The following is a 19897-nucleotide window of genomic DNA, read 5'->3' on the forward strand; positions in this document are numbered from 1 at the left end:
GTTCAAAGACAGACAGTATATTTAGCCATTCAGAAAGAAGAATCTTTCCTCAAAAACCTTCATCCCACACTACATAATAATTAAAAAAAACTTTGGGTTGTTCATTAGTTGCTTCATGACATGGAAACACTTATATAATGACGCAAATGACACAATGATAGTTTTACTGCAAGCAACACGGGGTTGTGGTCAGAAATTTGCATTTCTGGGAACAAGCAGAGATTATCACCTCACTAAATGCATCAGGACTGATGGAAGCCCCTTCAGAGGGGGCAAAGTACATATCCAAGCATTTCACTACATATCGTACTGTGTATGACTGTGTACGTGACAAATAAAATTTGAATTTGAAGTCATTGCAGCGCCAAAATCTGCTCGACTGTAAGAACATGTGAGATCATGAAAACATTAACCAACAAACTTTTTCTCAGGGGTTTTTGGCATGAATTAAAACCAAGTTGTCCAGCTTTCCTGACCACAATAATGTAGATGATTTGAGGAGAGAGCTTTGATTCTGACGGGGTAGAACTAATACAGCCGACTTCAACATTTCAAACACAATGACAAGTGAACATGAAAAGATTTATGCTCGTCCAAGAAATGCATGATTTAAATTTGTGGGTGAAATGACCCTTCAGATTTGCGGTGAAATAACCATAAAGACTAGCACTGGGCTTGAATCAGCCCACCACCTGTACTGCTCAATGCACAGGAAGGGAAGGATCGGTCAAATGTTCATATGCATAGGAAGGACTGTCCTTTTGAACGAGCACAAAAGGACCCTCCATCCTCTTTATTCTCCCCCATCCCCACAGACACACACACAATTACACATTACCCAAGTGATGTAAATCTGGCGGACATATGTTGAAGAGGCTATATAGGGGTTGTTTTCAAACCAGATCCAAATGTTTTTGAGAGCAGACTGCAGCAACACGTTCGTATGTGTCAGCAAAAGTTCAAGGTGCCTTATCCTGCCACTGTGTCGAATGCTGTTTCTCCTTGCCTCTCACACTCTTTCCATTAATTCTTTGTGTCCTCGCGACTTTTTAAAAATCTTTTCTTGCAAACCCCCCAAAACACACACACAATAATGTAATGTGTTCTGCAGCTGTCTCTCTGGGGGAGGCAGCGTAAGGGTGATATGATGAAGAGGGTAAAGAAAGGAAAGAAGAAGAAGAAGAGGCGCATGAGGAGGAGAGGGAGGAGGAGAAAGAGGGAGAGTAAATCTTGGGGGTCACTGCCACTGGAGTTGGATTCCTTCACACCAGCTGCTGATAGCTTCTGCCTGGGAACATGTGAGTGTGACAGCCCTTACTAATGCTTCTGTACTGAAATGGTCTTGACCAGGTCCTCGTTCTGACAACAACTTGACAGGAAAACGTGAAGGTGAGGAGAACTGCAGGAATTTCTTTAATCTGAAAGAGATACAGCAGCAAGGGAATGGTGGGATTTTCCAAAGTGCGCACCTCACTGAAGACAAAGAAGCCACTGGACTTAAATGCTCTCCTAATTCCTCCAGCCCTGGAACCAGGGCGCCTTATTAAGAGTTTGCCCCCATTGCATTTAGCCAATCCCCTTCTGCTATGACTAGTTAAATTAATGATTCTCATAGGGCTTTAAAAGCTCATTTTACCACTAGATAACCGAGGCTACAATTTCAAAACAAGGCAGCAAGGAGGGGTACAGAGGTTAGAAGGTGTAATGCAAGCCTGGAGCCAGTAGCAATCCTATTAGTCCCTGAGAATAACAGGGTGCTCTCATGGACATGGGCATTCTGGTTACAGGGCTTTTTTTAAACCTGGGATATCATGTTTATACAGAACACAGAGGAACTGTTGGCATACCCATGTAGACAATGATAAGGTATCATGTAGGTGCCTGTGTGTAGTTTTGTTGTAGTTAATCTGCCACTTCAACTCAGTCTCACTACTAGGTCATCACATATTGACACTTTGTATGTCAATATGTGCTGACCTGGGAGAAACATCCAAAGCAGTCTGTGAGAATGCAGTTAAGTGCGCTTTGCTGGTGTCGTCACTGCTGTGGGACAATGAAGGCTGTACTTCTGACAGAGCAGAGATGCTTTGGTGTCTTTGGTATCTGCTGTTGTATCTTTTGGCTGCTCCCTATAGGAGCTGCCACAGCATCCGTGTAGATTCATTCTATGTCCAGCATCCACTTCTTTCACAACAACCCTCTGCATCTCCTCCTTCCCTACATCCATGAATCTTCTCTGTTGTCTTCCACTTTTCCTCCCGTCTGGCATCTCCATCCCTCCATCCCTCTGAACCTTCTCAGCCTTTCCTCTCTAACTTTGCCTTCAAAGCGCTCAGAGTTGCCCCTGTGATGTATTCATTTCTAATTTTGTCCATCCTGGTCACTCCCAATAAAGATGTTAACCTCTTCAGCTCGGCCTCCTACCTTTTTGTCAGTGCCACCATCTCCGGATCACAGCAGGGACACTCCTCTCCGTCCACTCCACCCTGCATTCACTGTCTTATTCACCACTCTTGCATCTGTTGCTTTGGATGGATGATCCCAGGTATTTAAACTTATTACAATCACTTATTACTTCCATGTTTACCATTACACCTGTCTCCATCTCCTTCACACACACACATCCTGTCCTGCTTCTACTGACTTTCATTTTGGTGTTTTTTTTTATTGTTTTGCTTTTTAATTGAAAGAAAACTTGTGGCTCGACTTCTCCACCTCTGAGCTTAAAATCTGTCATTGGGATCAGTCACATCAGCCCCAACAAGAATTCATGTTGCAACACTGTGCAATATAGACACAATAAAAGTTTACCAACTAACCCACTTAGCAATTATTGGTTACAGGACCACTTTCCTCACATTCCTATTGAGTTATGAAGATATTCTTTTTGTTTTTTTGATGATCTACTGTAATATGTTTCATTAATGTTTTTAAAGGGAGAAAATCAGCTAAACTTTGAATTAACCAAGTACCAAGTTTTTAGGTAATACACATATGGTATGATAATCTTATAATATACTGCTTATGACAAAATATATAATGATTAGTTGGGACCGACTGACATTCCCAGAAGTCAGGTTTCCCAAAAAAGTTGATTCTGTTGATCTGGATGTAACGTTTTCAGTGGGAGAAACATTTTGTAACTCATCCAAGTGACGTCTTCAGTCTCTATCAGGGATCAGTTTCACCAAAGAAAAAATGACGATTTTGAATTCATGAATTCATTTAATGTATTTATGGTCTAAAAAGGTGCAACTCATCAAACAGTCTATCCATCTATCTATCTAAGGCAGGGGTGTCCAACTTTTGGAACTCCTTTGGAACCACTGGAATAAGCTACCTCCACATCCACAGGCAAAAAATACATTAAGGACATTTGAATTTTGTTTTTTCTAATTTGTCTCCTTTATGGCCATTTTTCATTTTCTAAAACAGTTATCCAATGTGTTTAAATATAAAGCCGTGTTGTCCTGTACAAACATCCACGTGCAGTGAGTTACAGTGAGAAGAGTTTCAACATCTTGTTGGGAATGTCACTGACTTCTGCAGTATGTTTGGGAATGATAACTGCAGAAACATTACAATCAGCACAGATTCATTTTCACAATAAGCATTTTCAACACATGCAGTCGTGCCTACGAGGTGAGAAGCTTGTGACTTGGCTGTTTCCTGCAGTCATGTGTGTCATCCATGGGTGTGGATAAACCATAGCTTAAAGTCTACCTGTTTTCTGATTCTTCTTCTGTTTTTTTTTTTGTTTGTTTGTTTGCTTTTTAAAGTCTTCAGGTCTATAATTACTTACGTTTGTGACTTGACTATAGCACAAGCACAAATTTGTACACACCATGGGAAAAAAACAGCACCTACACACTCTGTATGTGGCTAACCATAAATTAAACTGAATCACAGCTGGGTACCTGGCAAGTACTTCAACAAGTGTGAGCCACAATGACTAGAATGCAGCAGCAGATAACATAACATTCTTAACATTAAATATCTTGAAGATATTCAGCAACATTATGAGCTTAATGTCCTTTAAATGAGTTATGATGTAATACTGAGAAATGTAATCCTGCATTTGAGTCACTCCCACAGCACTGAGTGTACTCAAAGAACAAAATGTTCTAGCAATCCATAAAGCACACGTTTACCCAACACGTACTCTTATCAGCTGTCACAGTCATGTCCATTAGGCTCCATGCCTATATATTTCTACTCATCTGACACTTATTTGCACTACACATTCCCCAACCTTAACCATCATCACTAAATATCTAACCCCAACACTAACCCTAATCTTATTCTTAACCTTCAGACTACCCTTTGAAGGTCTGTCCCACAGTGCTGGGTCCTGCCTAAACATCCCCACTCTCCAATGCAAATACACTCAGACACACACTGCGTGCATATGTGTGTGTGTGTGACACATTTCCTGCCAGGGAATCGTTGATCACCGGCATACATCTTATCTCAAGCACACACAAATGCATGGCTATACACATACCGCAAGACCAACACAGGCTCACCTGCATGGAGTTTACACTGCACACCCACACACAGTTGAGTTAGCGCTGACAGGTACAGTACACAGAATACCGGTTGGTGCAAGCACACACACACACACACACACAGTGAGAGAGCATGGCTGGAGGTGCCTGGTGTTGTTTTCTGACTCATATTACAGCTCGCTGAAGCAGCTCCTTCTGCTGCGGCAGCGGCTCTCATTCCACTCAAGCCACATGAAGGAGAGCTGGCTTCCCTGTTAAACAGACGCTTTAGTGCAGCACCGCCGCTGGGTCCCACCAACCTAGAGAAAGAGCGAGGAGAGGAGAAGGACAGAAAGAGAGACCCTCCACCCTGCAGCAGTGCAGCCACACCACAGCCATTATGTGCAGATTCAATGGAATCTAATGTGGAGGATGTGGCTGGCTGTATCTCAGATGCTGTTTATGTAACTGTGGGGAAGCCGAGTGTGGAATATTGAACGGAGAATAGCGGAGGCCAAGGACAGAATAAAGCCATCCATTCTCCCCTTCTTTCTTTTTTTTGTCTGTCTGGGTGAGCGCTCCTCTGCAGGACTTGTTCCAACAGCTTAATGAGCTCTTAACAGAGCCATCGTAGACAAGAAATACAATTAAAACATGGTCGTGTGTTTCAAGCTATGGCAATTACAAACTGATGATCATCTGTATGAACAAAAAGAGGGTTGTTTGGCACAGATTTCAAAAAGCAACAGGTCTATGTGTGTTCCAGGACCATACATGCAACTGTCAGCTTGACTGGGAGTGAATCACAACCGCTGCATGCTCTCCCCATGTTTTGTATTAGACTGCCCCCTAGTGTTGGTATCAGGTGGGGCATAGTCTGTCCTGCAGCTTGCTCTCTCTTTGTCTTCGTGCTAACAGGTATTAGCTCTGGGGGAGTCTCAACTTGAGCGAAACTAGCAGATGTGGAGGTGATAATGACTCTCAAAGTCCTCTTGTCCTTGGCTCGGGGAGTTTTCCCAGACCTCATGTGCTCAGTCAGCTGAATTAGAAGAACAACAAGTGCTCTGGGAGTCGGAACATACAGTATGTGTGGATGGCGATGGAAAGATGGAAAGATGATGTGAGCCGTTTGATAAATCCCTCACGTCCAGCCGACGCGATGACCCAGACACCCCCAAGCACACAGATTCCCATTCAGACCGATTTCTTTCGCTCATTGTTCGCCTTCTGTTTTTGCCAACTTTTAATTGTCTCCTGTGTCAGTGCCTGTTTATGCTGTCAAGTCAGTTAATAAGTTTAACAAAGCGAAAGGAGACGCTGGAATCTGTTCAGTTTCTGTTTAACAGCTCCCCTGCACTGTTTATCCGAGCACAATCCCAGGCACTTCATTTTCAAGATGTTCAAACACTGAGAGCGAATTTTCTGGAGCATTGGAAACAGGTGGAGTTATCTCACCACACCGCCTTGAGTAATTCCATTTAGTGCGACTGGATACTTTTTTTCCGCTCCCCAACCAGATTCATCTGACAGCTGCAGTTTTGACTCTGCAGAGTCAAAACATTCACATGAAGGAATTCACATGAAGCGCTCTTACACCGTCAGGCTAACACTAATAAATATGATGTGGTGCAGGGGCAGCACATTTTCTCAACTGTCCAGTTTGATTTACATTGCTTATATCTTTTACTTGAGTATCTAAACTCCAGGAGAAAATAATCACAGTTGTTAGTTTTCCGAGGTTGTGCAATAAACAGGAGCTTTTTTTTCATTAGGTAGTTTACCATTTTTGCTATGACTTCTAATCCTGCTTAAATAACAGTTGTCAGTGTAGCTCTTAGAAGAGGCCTAGTGGGTCCTCAGAATAGTACGGCTCCTTTAATTTTCTAATTAAATGACACATATTGCACATTTTAAGAGAAAGGGTAGGATAAACTCCAGTGCTAAATATATATATTAAAATATTTCTTAGTGACTGAACTCTTTTCTCCTGGCTAAACTCTTACAGTTATATATTAATGGTAAATTACATATTTATAATGTTTGCTGAATACAGTTTCACCAGAGAGGCAACAGTGCAGAAGTACCTGCAACTTTATGTTGCCACAAGTCATTATATCCATTTAATGCAGGTTCAATTTAGTTAAATTAAATTCAGTTTTTTTATATAACACCACAGCAGTTGCCTCAAGGAGCTTTATATTGTAAGGTTAACCCTACAATATTACAGAGAAAACGCCAACAATCAGACCGCCCCCTATGAGCAAGCAGTTGGTGACAGTGGGAAGGAAAAACTCCCTTTTTATAAATAGAGACTTCAGGCAGAACCAGGCTCAGGGAGCAGCAGCCATCTGCTGTGACCGTTTGGGTGTGAGGACAGGAAGAGTGACAAAAGACACAATGTGGGGAAGAGTCAAAGATTAATAATAACTAATGATGAAATGCAGAGTGGTGTATAAACACATTCAGTCCACCATGGGAAGCCCCAGCAGCCTAGACCTATTACCACATGAGTAAGGGATCACCTGATCCAGCACTAACTATGAGATCTGTCTCTGAATCCAAACTGGAAGGTGGTTCCACGGCAGAGTGGCCTGATAGCTGAAGGCTCTGCCTCCCACACAGCTTTAAATACCATAGAAACCACAAGTCTGAAAGGAAATTGCTCTGTTTCTGTTTCTCTCTGATGTTTCCTTAATCATCTTTTCTGTCTGTGCTGTTGCAATTGTAGATGCTCAAATTAAACGATGTGGTCAAAGTATCTGCAAAGAAACCCCTGTAAGCCAAAAGCTTAAATTTCAGATCTAAAAGGTCAGTTTCAGGCAATTTTTTCTACTCTTTCTCTTATGATGTCAGAACAGATTTGCCTAATATGGTCAGCTCATCCACAGAAGTCTCACCCCAAACCTTCTGTTTACAAGAGGAAAGACAATGAGACGAACGTTGGGTTCCAAGGTGTGGGAAGCTAAAACTGAACTGAGAGACTCCAGTAAGGCCCACAATAAACACTGTGAACTCTGAATCATACCCAACTACTTAAAGAGAGTCCAAGCATGAAAATACAGAGCTTGGAATGTGCATAACAGCATATCTGTTTTAAAGAATAATGTGTTTGTGGTTGAGGAGTAACATTAGCAACACCCTTACGGGTTGCTAAGTTTGTACTTGATTGAAACCTGACATGTTAGCACAGTGTTGTTATAGTAGCTAACATTAGGCCATGTGTGGATGGTTGGTGTTCAGTGTGGGGTAGAGGTGTGTGTTTCTGTAATGTGAGAGCCTACACCCAGTGCCCGTTTTATCTAGTGTCTCACCTCAAGAAAGCTTGGCTCCAATCCAAGACGTCACATTTAACTACAACCCTGTTTTTATAAAGTCTGGTACTTTAAGCACTGTGAAGTTTGTCCTCTGCATTTTTACAGTGGTGAGGAGAAATGTTTGCAGTGAACAATTACTCTAGAAATACATTAAACACTTGATCATTTGTCTAGTGTGGATCTGAAACAGTGCTAACATGGCCTTGTTCCCTGTCAGAGGGAGTCTAAAGCACTTATTTATTAATTACTGATCATATATTGTGTATTTTTTCACAGATGGGACAGAAATCCTATTTTACCCCTTCAAAAACCCAATTAGACCACCTGCTCGTGTGTGCGTGAGGAAACTGGGTTTTTGGTTCATATCTCCTGATTTGCCTCACAAGACTATATGGCACTTTCCAAAAGTCATTCATCTCCCTGAGCAAGGCAGGTTTCAGTGCATGCCTCAGACACACACACACACACACACACACACACACACACACACACACACACAAAGACACGTATGCATTAACAGTAGAGTGTATGTTTAACTTAGCAGCAAGAATAGTCCCTCAGTGAGAGGTGTTGATGGATGGATGTCACGAGGCAATGACTGCCTGGGTCTCCTCTGTTTCACACAGCCACATTAACTGGGTCATCAATCAGTGTGTGTGTGTGTTTCAGAACATGCACAAACACCATGTGTTCAAACTGCAAAAGTATGACTCCGTATGAGCTGGCGATACACTTATTAATAGCAGTGAACAAGCCAATCAAGAGACCAAACAGCAGGCTGATTAGTCGTAGACTTGTGCAAATAAACTGCAAAACATCTGCGAGGAAGAGGAAGGTGTGGACAAGAGAGACTGGGTGAAACAGAGATGAGAGGTAGATGAGTTTAGCTTGAGGTAAGAGTTGTACAAGTTACCCACACAATGCCCCCTCTGCATCCACGTCAGAGTCCCCGTGGATACAGACACAAAAAGGGAACACACACATGCACAAAAGCAAGAACGCACATGAATTCACATACTTATTTTTCTTTCTTTGCACTCATATTTGTCTCTCAAGTGCACCCACTAATGGTAATGGTCCCTGCAAAGAAGATCCATCCAGAGTTGAGCAGTGCTGCAGCTCAGCGGTTGTGATGAATGAAGAAAATCAAAGCTGCAAATTTTATCTGGGGCTCCAATGTGTGTGTGTGTGTGTTTCCCTTCCAGCTGTGCTCCCTGCTGGAGCACAGCTTCACAGCCCAGTCCCCTCTGATACAACCTCTGTGGTTTATATAAGAGTTGGCAGACACAATTGCAGAGTGTGTGAGTAAATTACTACGTATTTTAGTATGTGTAGGGGCAGGTATCTGTGTGCGTGCGCGTGTGTGTGTGTGTGTGTGTGTGTGTGTGTGTGTGTGTGTGTGTGTGTGTGAAACACTGCTGTAGAACATAGAGGTTATCAGGAGTGAACATGCAGATGTTTATAGCAGAGATGAAAGAGCCTGCATTTACGCAGACAATCACATGCTCACACACACAGCTAGACATTAGCATACAGGACAGCATGCATGTACAGAGTCAAACACATCCCTGCCACGGTGACACACTCACACCAGTGTGAATGGCATTACACTAGCTAAGGAATCTGGCTGCTGGATGTTTCCGCCATTCCTCTGTCAACCATTCATCTCTCTGCTTCGAGGGAGGAGGGGAATGAGGGGCGAGAGAGGTGCACAGAGAGCCAGATTCAGAAAGAGAGAGAGAGAGAGCCCGTGTCTTCATTCAGCCACTGGCGATATGCCAAGAACATTCTGTACTGGTTTGTTTGGAGAGAATACGTTTCTATTCGTCATGAAGCTGACCTTCCTGTCTGCTTCTCTGCCCAGTTACTGTCTGCAGGAATCCCCTCCTGACTGCTAGCTCATCTGTCTATGCTAAAAGTCTTACGGGCTCATACTCTGGAAGAAAAACGTGATGACTGACAACAATAAATACGTCTGCCTTTATAGCTGTATGCATAAATGTTTGAGGACTGCACAGCTTTATAAGACAGTCATTGAGTTCTGCTTCTCCAAATGCCTGAATTAGGCTAGCTAGCCAAAACCCTTACAGATGCCTGGATCTGGCACAAATTCATAGAGTGACTGGTGTCAAACACAAAAAGTTTCTAAACAAGCTTTTCTCACAGACCAAAACCCAAACTTAGCAAAATCTGCCAACTAAATACAGCCAATGTTGTATTATGTAGCACATTGTCTATATTCATACAGGCAACATTTCCCTGCTCCACCCCAGCTGTCCCATAATTAGCAGCTTGTAGAACTACCTTTAGCAGCAATAACTTGAAGTTATCACTTTCTGTTTGAGTTTTTCAGTCTCTCTTGCTTCAGTTCATTGAAGGTTCAGTTCTTTGGCTTGTAGGCATTCATTTAGGCTCAGCTCTCACAGCATTTGGTCTCACAGCTCTCAAATCATTTCATAGAGTTGTATGTTTGCTGTGTTGGGGATCATTGTCTTGTTTCATGAACCAATGTGGGTGAATCTTTTTGTTGGACCTAAACCTTAACATTTAATTCTAGAAATGTTTGATGCTGCAAGGTACCAAGTCCTGTGTTTGCAGAATAATCCCAAATAAGCCCTCCACCACCGTGCTCAATATCTGATCAGATGCAACTTTGCAAACCTAAGGCGTGCCCTCATGTTGTTTTTACAGAGAAGAACCTTTCACCTGTCTTTTTCTAACTGTACTGTCATGACCTTTAACATGCTAACTGAGGCCTGCGGTGTCTGAGATGTAGCTCTTGGGATTCTTAGGGTGAATTTGGTGGGAAGATAGTGGTATTTGAGGAGCAGCACCAAGCCAGAACTTACCGTCAGAAGTTCAGTGGTTCAAGCTTTGGTTACTCTACATACCAAAGTAGAGTGTGAATGTTAGATATAGAAAAAGTGAAAGGGTGGAAAACACTAAAATTATATTAGTTATGAGCGCAGCAGATAAAAATAGCTGTGAATAGTGGGCAAATAAAGTAGAGTGGTCAAACATTTCCATTGAGGTAGTTACAGTTATGCGTTACTCCTTTCTACCATTAGGGGGCCCCAGACTTGAGAAAGTGTCCTATGTAGTTTAAAATTTAGTTGTACTAAATTGCGTGACATGTTAATGGATATGTTTAAAGTATATTTACCTGCCTGAGTGTCTCTTTGTCTGTAGTTTTTTTCCTGAACAGACCACAGTGCTACATATGACCAACAGTCTAAACACAACCAGCTGTGGCCTGGAGTGACTGGACTGCTGGGAGCGCCCATCCCAGCAGCTTTGCTTTCTGTTCACACATACAAGCCCAAATACATTTGGTATAATATGCAATTACATATTTCTTAATGTGGAGTTAATGTTTTTCTAAAGCAAATGCTATTCTTTCCCTCTTCCTCTACTTCTTTATTTTCTTAAAGGTTCGCTCCAGGGTCTGCATCTGTGTGAATTTTTATATGACCACGTCCTTTGCGTGTACATTTATGGGAGTACATGGTGCCCAAATGTCCACTTAGTCCAATAATCAATAAAAGCCTCTTTGTTTGAATTATATTAGAAGGAGTAGACCTCTCTATTGGCCTCGCTGCACCATAAACACCACTTATTAAACTGCATAAACTGGCATTATTCAGCACAGATCTGACAGTAAAAAAATATATTTTTGGTGTCGCCTCTGGCTGGGGTATATCAGTAACAGCTTCTATAGGTTATTAGTGAGGGTGTGTGGAAAGACTGATGACAGAGGAATATGTGCTGTACAGCACGGCTATAAACAGACCATGACTTGATGTGAATTGAAGAGTATTAGCATGCAGAGAGCAATTAGAGAAGGGAGTGGAGTTCATTTGTTTGCTGTGAGAGGAGGAAAGTCAGCCAGTGCTGACTGACAGTTCACGAGTGTCTGAGCTGGAACTGGGATGCAAGTAGTGATACGGGCAGAGGAACCCATGAGACAAAGAAAAAGAGGTGCACAGTTCTTACTTGCAAACTGTCAGTCAGTGTTAGCATATTAGTTTCATGCAGCATGTAAGTTACAAAAAATACTAATCACAACTTGTATCTCCAGAAAAGGAACTCATGGAGACCTAAGCTGAACTTTTAAGAGCTTACTAAAGCTTTGATAAAAGGTTCAGCAACAGTATATCACTTTTATTTACTGTTAGGTACACAGTGGTTGTTGGAAAGATGAAAATAGAGTGCTACTGACATTCTGTCATATTTAGGTTGGCTCTCTGACAATGCATTGAAACCCCAACCTCTCATATCAATGCTGGCCAGAATCTGTTTTTAAGGCCAAGAAATGTTCTCCATCGTTCTTTCTCTTTAAATCTGCTGTTCTGCCTGATGCAAGTTGTGGCTTTCATTGGTGAATTTGTTTTGTCAAAGTTGCAAAGTGATGGCACAGTACTGTTTCAAACCTGTGAAATAATGAGCCCAGAAAGTCCTTAAAATCAGTGCCAAGCACTGAAAACAGAAGCTGAAGCTGTGGCAATGGCTTGTGTTGTGACACGTGCACACACACACACACACACACACACACACACACACACACACACACACACACACACACACACACACACACACACACACAGTATCCTTTCACACATTCAGTACACATGAATTATTCAACTGTGCTGCATTCAATTTTGTTTTGTTAAATCTTCTTTAGTTCTGTTTTGGTCTCAATCAATTAATGAGAAAAAATATTGTTCTGTTTAATAGCCATATGTGGCGCTAACTGTAAATAACAAAGCTTCCTGTAAAGACATAGCTTCCTGTTGTCCAGCAGGGGGAGAAGCAGGGGGTTTCTAGATATGTCTAGTGTGGCTCTATGGAAAAAAACTGCTTCTGTTCCCTTATCTATGACCTCAGGATACCTGATAAGTTTGTGGTCTAAGGTCTTACAGACAAAAAGCAGGAAAAATGCTTCACCATGTGACTGACATAATAGCTAGCCAATGAGCATGTCCCCCAGATTCTCAGTCCGATCTACCTCACACTCCTTACATCAGATTTTGAAATACCACATGAACAACGAAAACTCTCAGTTTAAGGATGTCACTAACCAATAGGTGATGTCCCTATCTGGTCTTTAAGTCTGACATCATTAGCTGTTTCGGGGTCCAAACTCTGCTTCAGGTCCCAAAGTCAAATGAACACCGCGGCATCACTGAGAGTCACAAGCTGTCTAAATTCTTTCATCTTTAATAAAATGATCAGTGTGGCTGCTCTACCAGGATGCCTGCGTGTCAAATTAAGTTTAACATCCAGGCATCCATGAAAACAGAATTTATGAAGTTGAATGGAGTTCAAAGTTAACAGGGAGTTAGCGCGCTAGTTTCCACTTAAACATAATATACCATGTTCTGACTGAGGGATTTATGAAAAATTAACCTCCGACATAAACAAAGACAGAAAACTAAACAGCAGTGATGTTTGTAGGATTGCTGAAGTTGGGCTGGTGGTGGCTAGCTACACAGCTATGGTTAGCATAATGTAAACACATGAAGCTGGAGGATGAACGCTAACTTTTTTCACTCAATAAAAGCTAACGTGAGGGTTTGCGATGGTTCGAGACAAATACAACTGCATGGCAGGATGCTGTAAACGGACCAAACTTCAGTCAGGAGAACAACTGAGATAATCCATCCACAATATGAGGTTAGTCATTAATATACTGCTGCATGGGCTGGGCTGTAGTTACATCCTAAGGTTTTACAAACTGAGCTTTAAAATGAACAGCGGTAATAAAAACCGAGAGAGGCCGACAGTGATCACTGACTGTTTTTAGGGGCTTTTTGAGATTAAATAGAACAAGATATAAAGCATTAAAACATGTCAAAAACACAACAGCCTTATTAAACGCAGAGTAGTTTGGACCCGGAAGCAGGGTTCATACGTCATCACTTAACAACAGGATACCTGCATCCATGTTTTATATAAAGTCTATAGTTGCCAAGTTGTCTGTCTGCCAAATGTTTCTGGGATTTGTCACAGATTTTTTTTTACTTAAAATACTCCTTCTTACAGACAGGGAAGTTGTGTAATATAAAACCGAAACAATAAGCTAAAAAACACTAGAAAGCGGGGCAGACTTGGTGGTTCATTTGTCGTTTCACGTGACACAAACATAAATTATCCATGGTTGATATTTTTTAAAAAAGTACTGATTGGATCATGTTTAACTTGCTGCAGGGTAGAAGGGATGTAAGTGTCAGCAAAACCAAATGTGCATGAGACAACAGTAAAAAACATGTTTGTTTTCCTTTTGGCGGTGCCTCTTCAAACCAGTCTTCAGCAGCCTGGGGCTATCTGCGCTTTCACAGGTAGAGCGCTCATCAAAATGAATGACAGCTGCTTGGTTAGTTGGTGGACCAGCTGATGGGGGAGGAGAGCGTGACTAACAATACACTTTACGCCTGCAGGCATTAAGTTGCATGTTAATCTTTCAAGTTGTGTCTTGCAAAATGCTTTAAGCAGCTGACTTTAAAGCCTTTTTAAAGCCAATTCAGAAAACGTCCAACTGGTTTTAAAACTTCACAAACAGCCCTGCTTGGCCAAAAAGGTCATAATTATGCCATCAGTCTTGTTTCTATCCAGCACTCAACCATGGATTTATCCATGTATATACCTTTAAATCACAGCCAATCACACACACACATAAGAAGTAAGCTGTAACACTCTGCTGTTGACTTCATGTTGACTTAGCCATTAAAGGCTGTAAGACGTCTGAAATCAAAACCTGCGTAACTGTTTGGATTGGATTGAGCGTGCATTATAAGTGTACACTTGAGCTGTGTTAAACACTTGTACTTCTGACACACGCAGGTCGTCAGTGCAATTCATAAAGAGAAAAACAATTCATAATAGCGCGTTGCTCTCGCATACTCTCGCAAGAAAAAAGAGGTAAACAACAACAATGAACATAAGCAGTGAAAGTGAAACTCATATTTCAGCAAAACAAGAGCAGACTCGATGTTGTGTAGGCCTGTGCAAACGAGTGCAGATGGGTGATTAATTGCTCTGGCTCAGATGAAACAATAAACAGAGCGAGAGCTGGATTGTTCCCGTCAACCTAACGGTCATGTCAGCCTCTAACATCTTGACTTCAACATTCTTCCAGTCTCCACATTTCACTCGTGACTCACATGTTTGCTCTTTTTGAGTCAACATTTTGAAAAATAAAGACATTTGAAAGACAGATCCACATCCTTTTTTCGTCTTTTCTTTTCCAGTCTTGTTAGCGCCCTCTGAAAATCACACAGTCTCGCTGTGTAAGAGGTCTTCATGACACACTGACACACCTACAGTAAATGTGCACACAGCTTTAAGCTAAATTCCTGAAAAAAAGCAATCGCTACACCAAGTGAAACCTCAGACAGGTTGCATGAACCCACTTGTTTTTCCATTTTACGCTTTTTCTCGTTTTCTTCTTCCTCTACTTCTTTGCTTTGACATTATAAAGACATTTCGACAGATTGTTGAAACAACGCTTAAAGTCTTCCAGATGGACTGTCAATAGGTCCCCTTAAATGAAGTCCTTGTTTTATGGAATCAAAGCACAGTCAGACCGAATTACAGCTGAGAGTGACATGAAAGGAAAGGAAAATTTCCTTTTCCTACTGTAATGCAGCAGAACTTAATATTGCTCTTTTATGATTACTCTGTTGATAAAGTCAATTAGCCATTTGAAAATGTGTGATGGTGGCAAGATGAGAGCTGAAAATACCCCAAAAATCTAAAAGGTTTTTAGAGAAAAAGTCAAAATAAACTTCCCCTTTATTAAGTGTTCCTAGTGTAGAGTTAGAGAAATGCTCCCATGGTGTTGTTTAGTGGTGCTATAGTATGACATCATCAGTTTTCAGATGGATAGTAGTGCTATCTTTCCACGTTGAACTCGTGGGATCCATAAAATGTTCATGAGAGCTGCCACTGGCACAATTGCTGGACTTTCAGGACGCTGGAGACTGAGCATCTGTTGACCCCATTACTCGGTTAAACAGTCCGGTTGGGGTCCTGGGACCTGGAAATACTGAGGGCATGACTAACAGACAAACACGTGGGTGTGTTTATCTGTTTAGCCTGATATCGTGTTCCTTGATGGAGTTATTCAAATGTGCACACACACACAGATACATTTGTCCTGTCTTTACAAAGACATTTGTTGCAAAAATATAATGCTCATCTAAATGGTCGTCTTAACATTGTTTTCTCCCCTAAAACAACTGAAACACCCTTTTGCAGTTCAAAATGAGAACTTTGCCCTGTCAAAGATAGTACATAAATACAAACAGGTGTACTGCACCCTGAACAGGTCTACTCCCTAGCTTGGGATATTGGCATTTTTAAAGTCTTTATTAAACTGTGACGTGCCTAGGCCCAGTGGGTCACCATGTGTGTGCCAAAAACTCTCTGGAATATCCATAAAGATGTCATTAACAGACTTTGCTCTATGGGTGGCTTAAATGGCCTTAGCCTCATTCAGATGCAATTATCTTCATATATTCAATGAAAAAAACAAAACAGGTCCAGCTCCTCTGGCCATTTGTTCATGAAACTGGCCGGGATGATCTATGTGTACCAATGAGTGCTAGCATCAATTTAGCAAGTAGCCTACACTTACATGCCTCCCAGTTATGGATCTGGTTTTCTTGGCTAAATCAGAGCTTCATTTGGTTCCAAAGTGAAAGGGACATTTTTTTATGTTTGTTTTTTAAATACAAAGAACCAGGTTTACACATTCCAGCGCAAACTGGGTTTCGGTACTGTCTGTATTTATAAAGAGGGCACAGTGACGAGACTGTGTATAAGAGTGGGGAAATCAAAATGTTTTGCAACTTAGCTTGTGACGTACATTTCTGTTAGTTTCTTTCTCGAGGCGCAAAATATAAGGAAGAGAATCTTTAAATCAAAGCAAATGGGTTTACTTGTGTTTGTGACATGCTGTTTACCGACAACTGCACGGATATTCAACGGCAAAGAAAGGCGGGTCTAATTTTTTACGCTTGTTATGAAGTGAACCGACAGCACAGCTTAAGCTACTCACTGTTGCTCTTATTTGAGCATATAAAAACTGCTTAAAAACGTAGAGCGTAAAAAATTAGCCCTACTTGCACCAAAAAATGCGAAAATATTCAAACATCTACATTTCGGGACAAATTCTTGTATAAAACTGCCACAAATTCTAATGATAGTGACAAACCTTTACACACTGAGTCTTTTTATTCCAGTGAACATTCTACTTTCTGCACAAAAGACATTTTCTGTGGGTGGCTAACCTTGAGCTAACCCTAAATGTAACACAGCCTGACAGTAATATCACAATAGTTTATTTTCTTCCTGATCCATAGAATAATAAAATATGATTTCCCCAGCCTCTATTATCGTTCCACATGAAACGCCGTTTAGTTCCAGGAGAAACAACCCTGCTGTCATTCTGCTCGCCATTGTGCAGTTATCCACAAAATAATATTTTCTCTCTAAATTAGCATTATGGAGTTTGCACCAGTGCTGAAGGCTTCAACATAACAAGGTTGCAAATCACTGTACACACTCTTGTACTGTAAGCACACACAGTGCGTCAGCTGGCTAGTAATTGTGTAGAGCAGTGTAAACAGGAAACATGTCGCGGGACCTCGAGGTTCGTCATCAGACCTCCCAAAGCTTCAGTACACAGCATAACAATATGAGCATGACACTAAAAATACACACACATTTGTCAGCATATCTGAATTTACCTTCAGTGTGAGAGAGTGCATGTGGGCATTCGTGCATGCCTGCACATGAACAATTCTGTGCGAGTTTATCTACTGTATGCGTCTGTGTGCGTTCATGTGGATGTGTGTGTAGCTGTGTTGTTAAGGAGGCAGCAGTATAAACATACTTGTGGAGAATGGGGCAATTTCCTGGTACACACAGCTGGATAAAACCCTGGACAAGTTAAGACAGTAAAAGAGCGAGAGAGAGAGAGGAAAAGAATAAAAGGCAATGTTTTTCTTTTGCTTCTGCTCAATGCTTTACAGGAAATGGTGGAGGTTTTGTAGATTAAATAGGATCTCTTTCATTTGCAGTTTCGGGAGTTTTGGATGCATTAACACTTTGCTAGGCTTCACTTCCACTAATCAGAGCCACTGAACTGGACCTGTTTACCATGTTTGAGGTACACACCAGTCAAAAAGTTTGTGCTTTAGTTTTTTATAAGCCCAATTCTAATATTTTATTGGTCTGTTATTCAACCCTATGAGCAGATGTCTGTGCATTGCACCAGATTAGTTTTTGAAAGCAGCTTTTAAATCAAGCTTCCTGTTGCTAACTGATAGCTTGCTATCCCCTCTTCATTAAATATGGCTAAATTCTGGCTCCAAAGAGAAAACAGCATAGAGGCAACCAAGAAGCTTACACTGAACGGGTGACATCATGGTAACTGCCTCCATATCTATGTATGGGTATGGTAAACTTCTGTAGAAGGATGGATGTTATTACCTGCTTTATTTTGGACTCTTTTTTTTTTTGTTTTTCAGAAAATTAACTCTTCCGAAAATTAAAGCTGGCAGTTTGCTGTTTGTTTTCTCTGAATGCGATCTGACAAAGTTAAAAGTTGAACCTGTCTGCACATGCATATGCAGCTCCTACTGATGTAAACTGCATGGCAAAGAACAATGTTATCATTCTGTCATCTGCAGGACTCACACATGCACACACTCGCACACACAGACACACACACAGTGGGAGGATGAAAGCAGCACATTTCATGCATTGCTTTGGTTGTAGTAAACCTGCCATAAATTAATGGTGCGGTTCCTATATTTCGTTTGGAGCCAGGCCAAATGTTCTCACGGCTTGCTTGCATGTCTGACTAACTTTCTTCATAACTGTTTAAGCTTTAGGCCCAGGATCAGCTACACATGTCCACACACATACACATGCACATGTCATTAATGTGCGGCCCCCACTAAAACACTTAAACCCTTACAGATTACTTCGGGGGTAAGCCCTGTGATGATTTTCATTTGAAGTGTAAAGAGCCCGTTTCAGCACTGCACATTTAAAATATTTTTAAAGCTTAATTGACCACGAACATGACTTAAAATTTTTTCTCTTTATCTGTGCTCCACCGTGTTTTTCCATACAGAGACAAAGGAGGCCAGTGTGTCTGTAGAGTCTGAGGATTATGATTAACTCGTTGATTACCGAGGAAGCACTGGGGAAAGATGGAGGTGTGAGAATGAGAGAGGGAGCTGGAGAAACAATGCAAAAGATAAGGAGAAGGTGTGGGTGGGAGTCAGGGGAAAAGGTGACAAACATCTTAACAGCTAGTGATATGGTGTGTGTGTGTGTGTGTGTGTGTGTGTGTGTGTGTGTGTGTGTGTGTGTGTGTGTGTGTGTGTGTGTGTGTGAGAGAGAGAGAGAGAGAGAGAGAGAGATTGTAGCATAATGCCAAGCTATCTCACCTTCTTAGCAATCTGACACCCTTTTCTAATGTTATCTTTGTTTTCCATCAACTTTCAGCAATACAGTATGTATGTGACTGCGAGTGTGTGTGCATTACTCATGTTGTGGGGACATAAATCTGTTTACACTAGCACACTGTGGGGACTTCACTTCCTTATGGAGCCAAACAAACAAGTCCTCATGACATTACTCAATTTCATTCATCCTGAAATAATTGAGTCATTCAGATAAGCTCCACATTTTGAAGTGTGTGTTAGTATTTTGGCTGCCTGCTTGCCCAAAGTTCACTTATTTGGATGAGAGGGTGGAGCACAAAGTTATTAACTAACAGCAGTAAAAACTTTACAGATGCATAAAATGCATGTCTGCTAATGAGTGCTAAGTAGCAGACCAAAATTCTAGAAAATCTAGACACAGGCAATATTATGCGTCATGTAACTCAATTAAAAATGCTCCAAAAGCCACCAACAGCACAAATACTGTCTAAACGTCCCATTAGCCCCTTTTCTGTTAGGACCTTTTTGGATTCAGGGTTTTCCATTAAGCCATAGAACCTGGTACCAGGTACTTTTTTAGTACCTGCTCACCCAGGGTTCTTAGCGATCCAAGCAGGTACTAAAATTTCACCAGCCA

The 19897-nt window shown here is 41.5% G+C and overlaps 1 long non-coding RNA gene across 3 annotated transcripts in view; it reads right to left on the reverse strand.

Annotated features, from left to right (window-relative positions):
* Positions 1–4593, reverse strand: part of LOC146695920 (uncharacterized) — a 28131-nt gene extending 23538 nt beyond the window's left edge. For all 3 annotated transcript variants that reach the window (XR_014923473.1, XR_014923472.1, XR_014923474.1), the window contains exon 1: positions 4527–4593. This is a non-coding gene — a long non-coding RNA (uncharacterized LOC146695920). The remainder of the gene's footprint in view (positions 1–4526) is intronic.
* Positions 4594–19897: the final 15304 nt, after the last annotated feature.

Source organism: Copadichromis virginalis, linkage group LG13 (assembly GCF_057382275.1).
Source record: "Copadichromis virginalis isolate Kocher_CV1m ecotype Utaka linkage group LG13, C_Virginalis_male_GT1.1, whole genome shotgun sequence".
NCBI lineage: Eukaryota > Metazoa > Chordata > Actinopteri > Cichliformes > Cichlidae > Copadichromis > Copadichromis virginalis.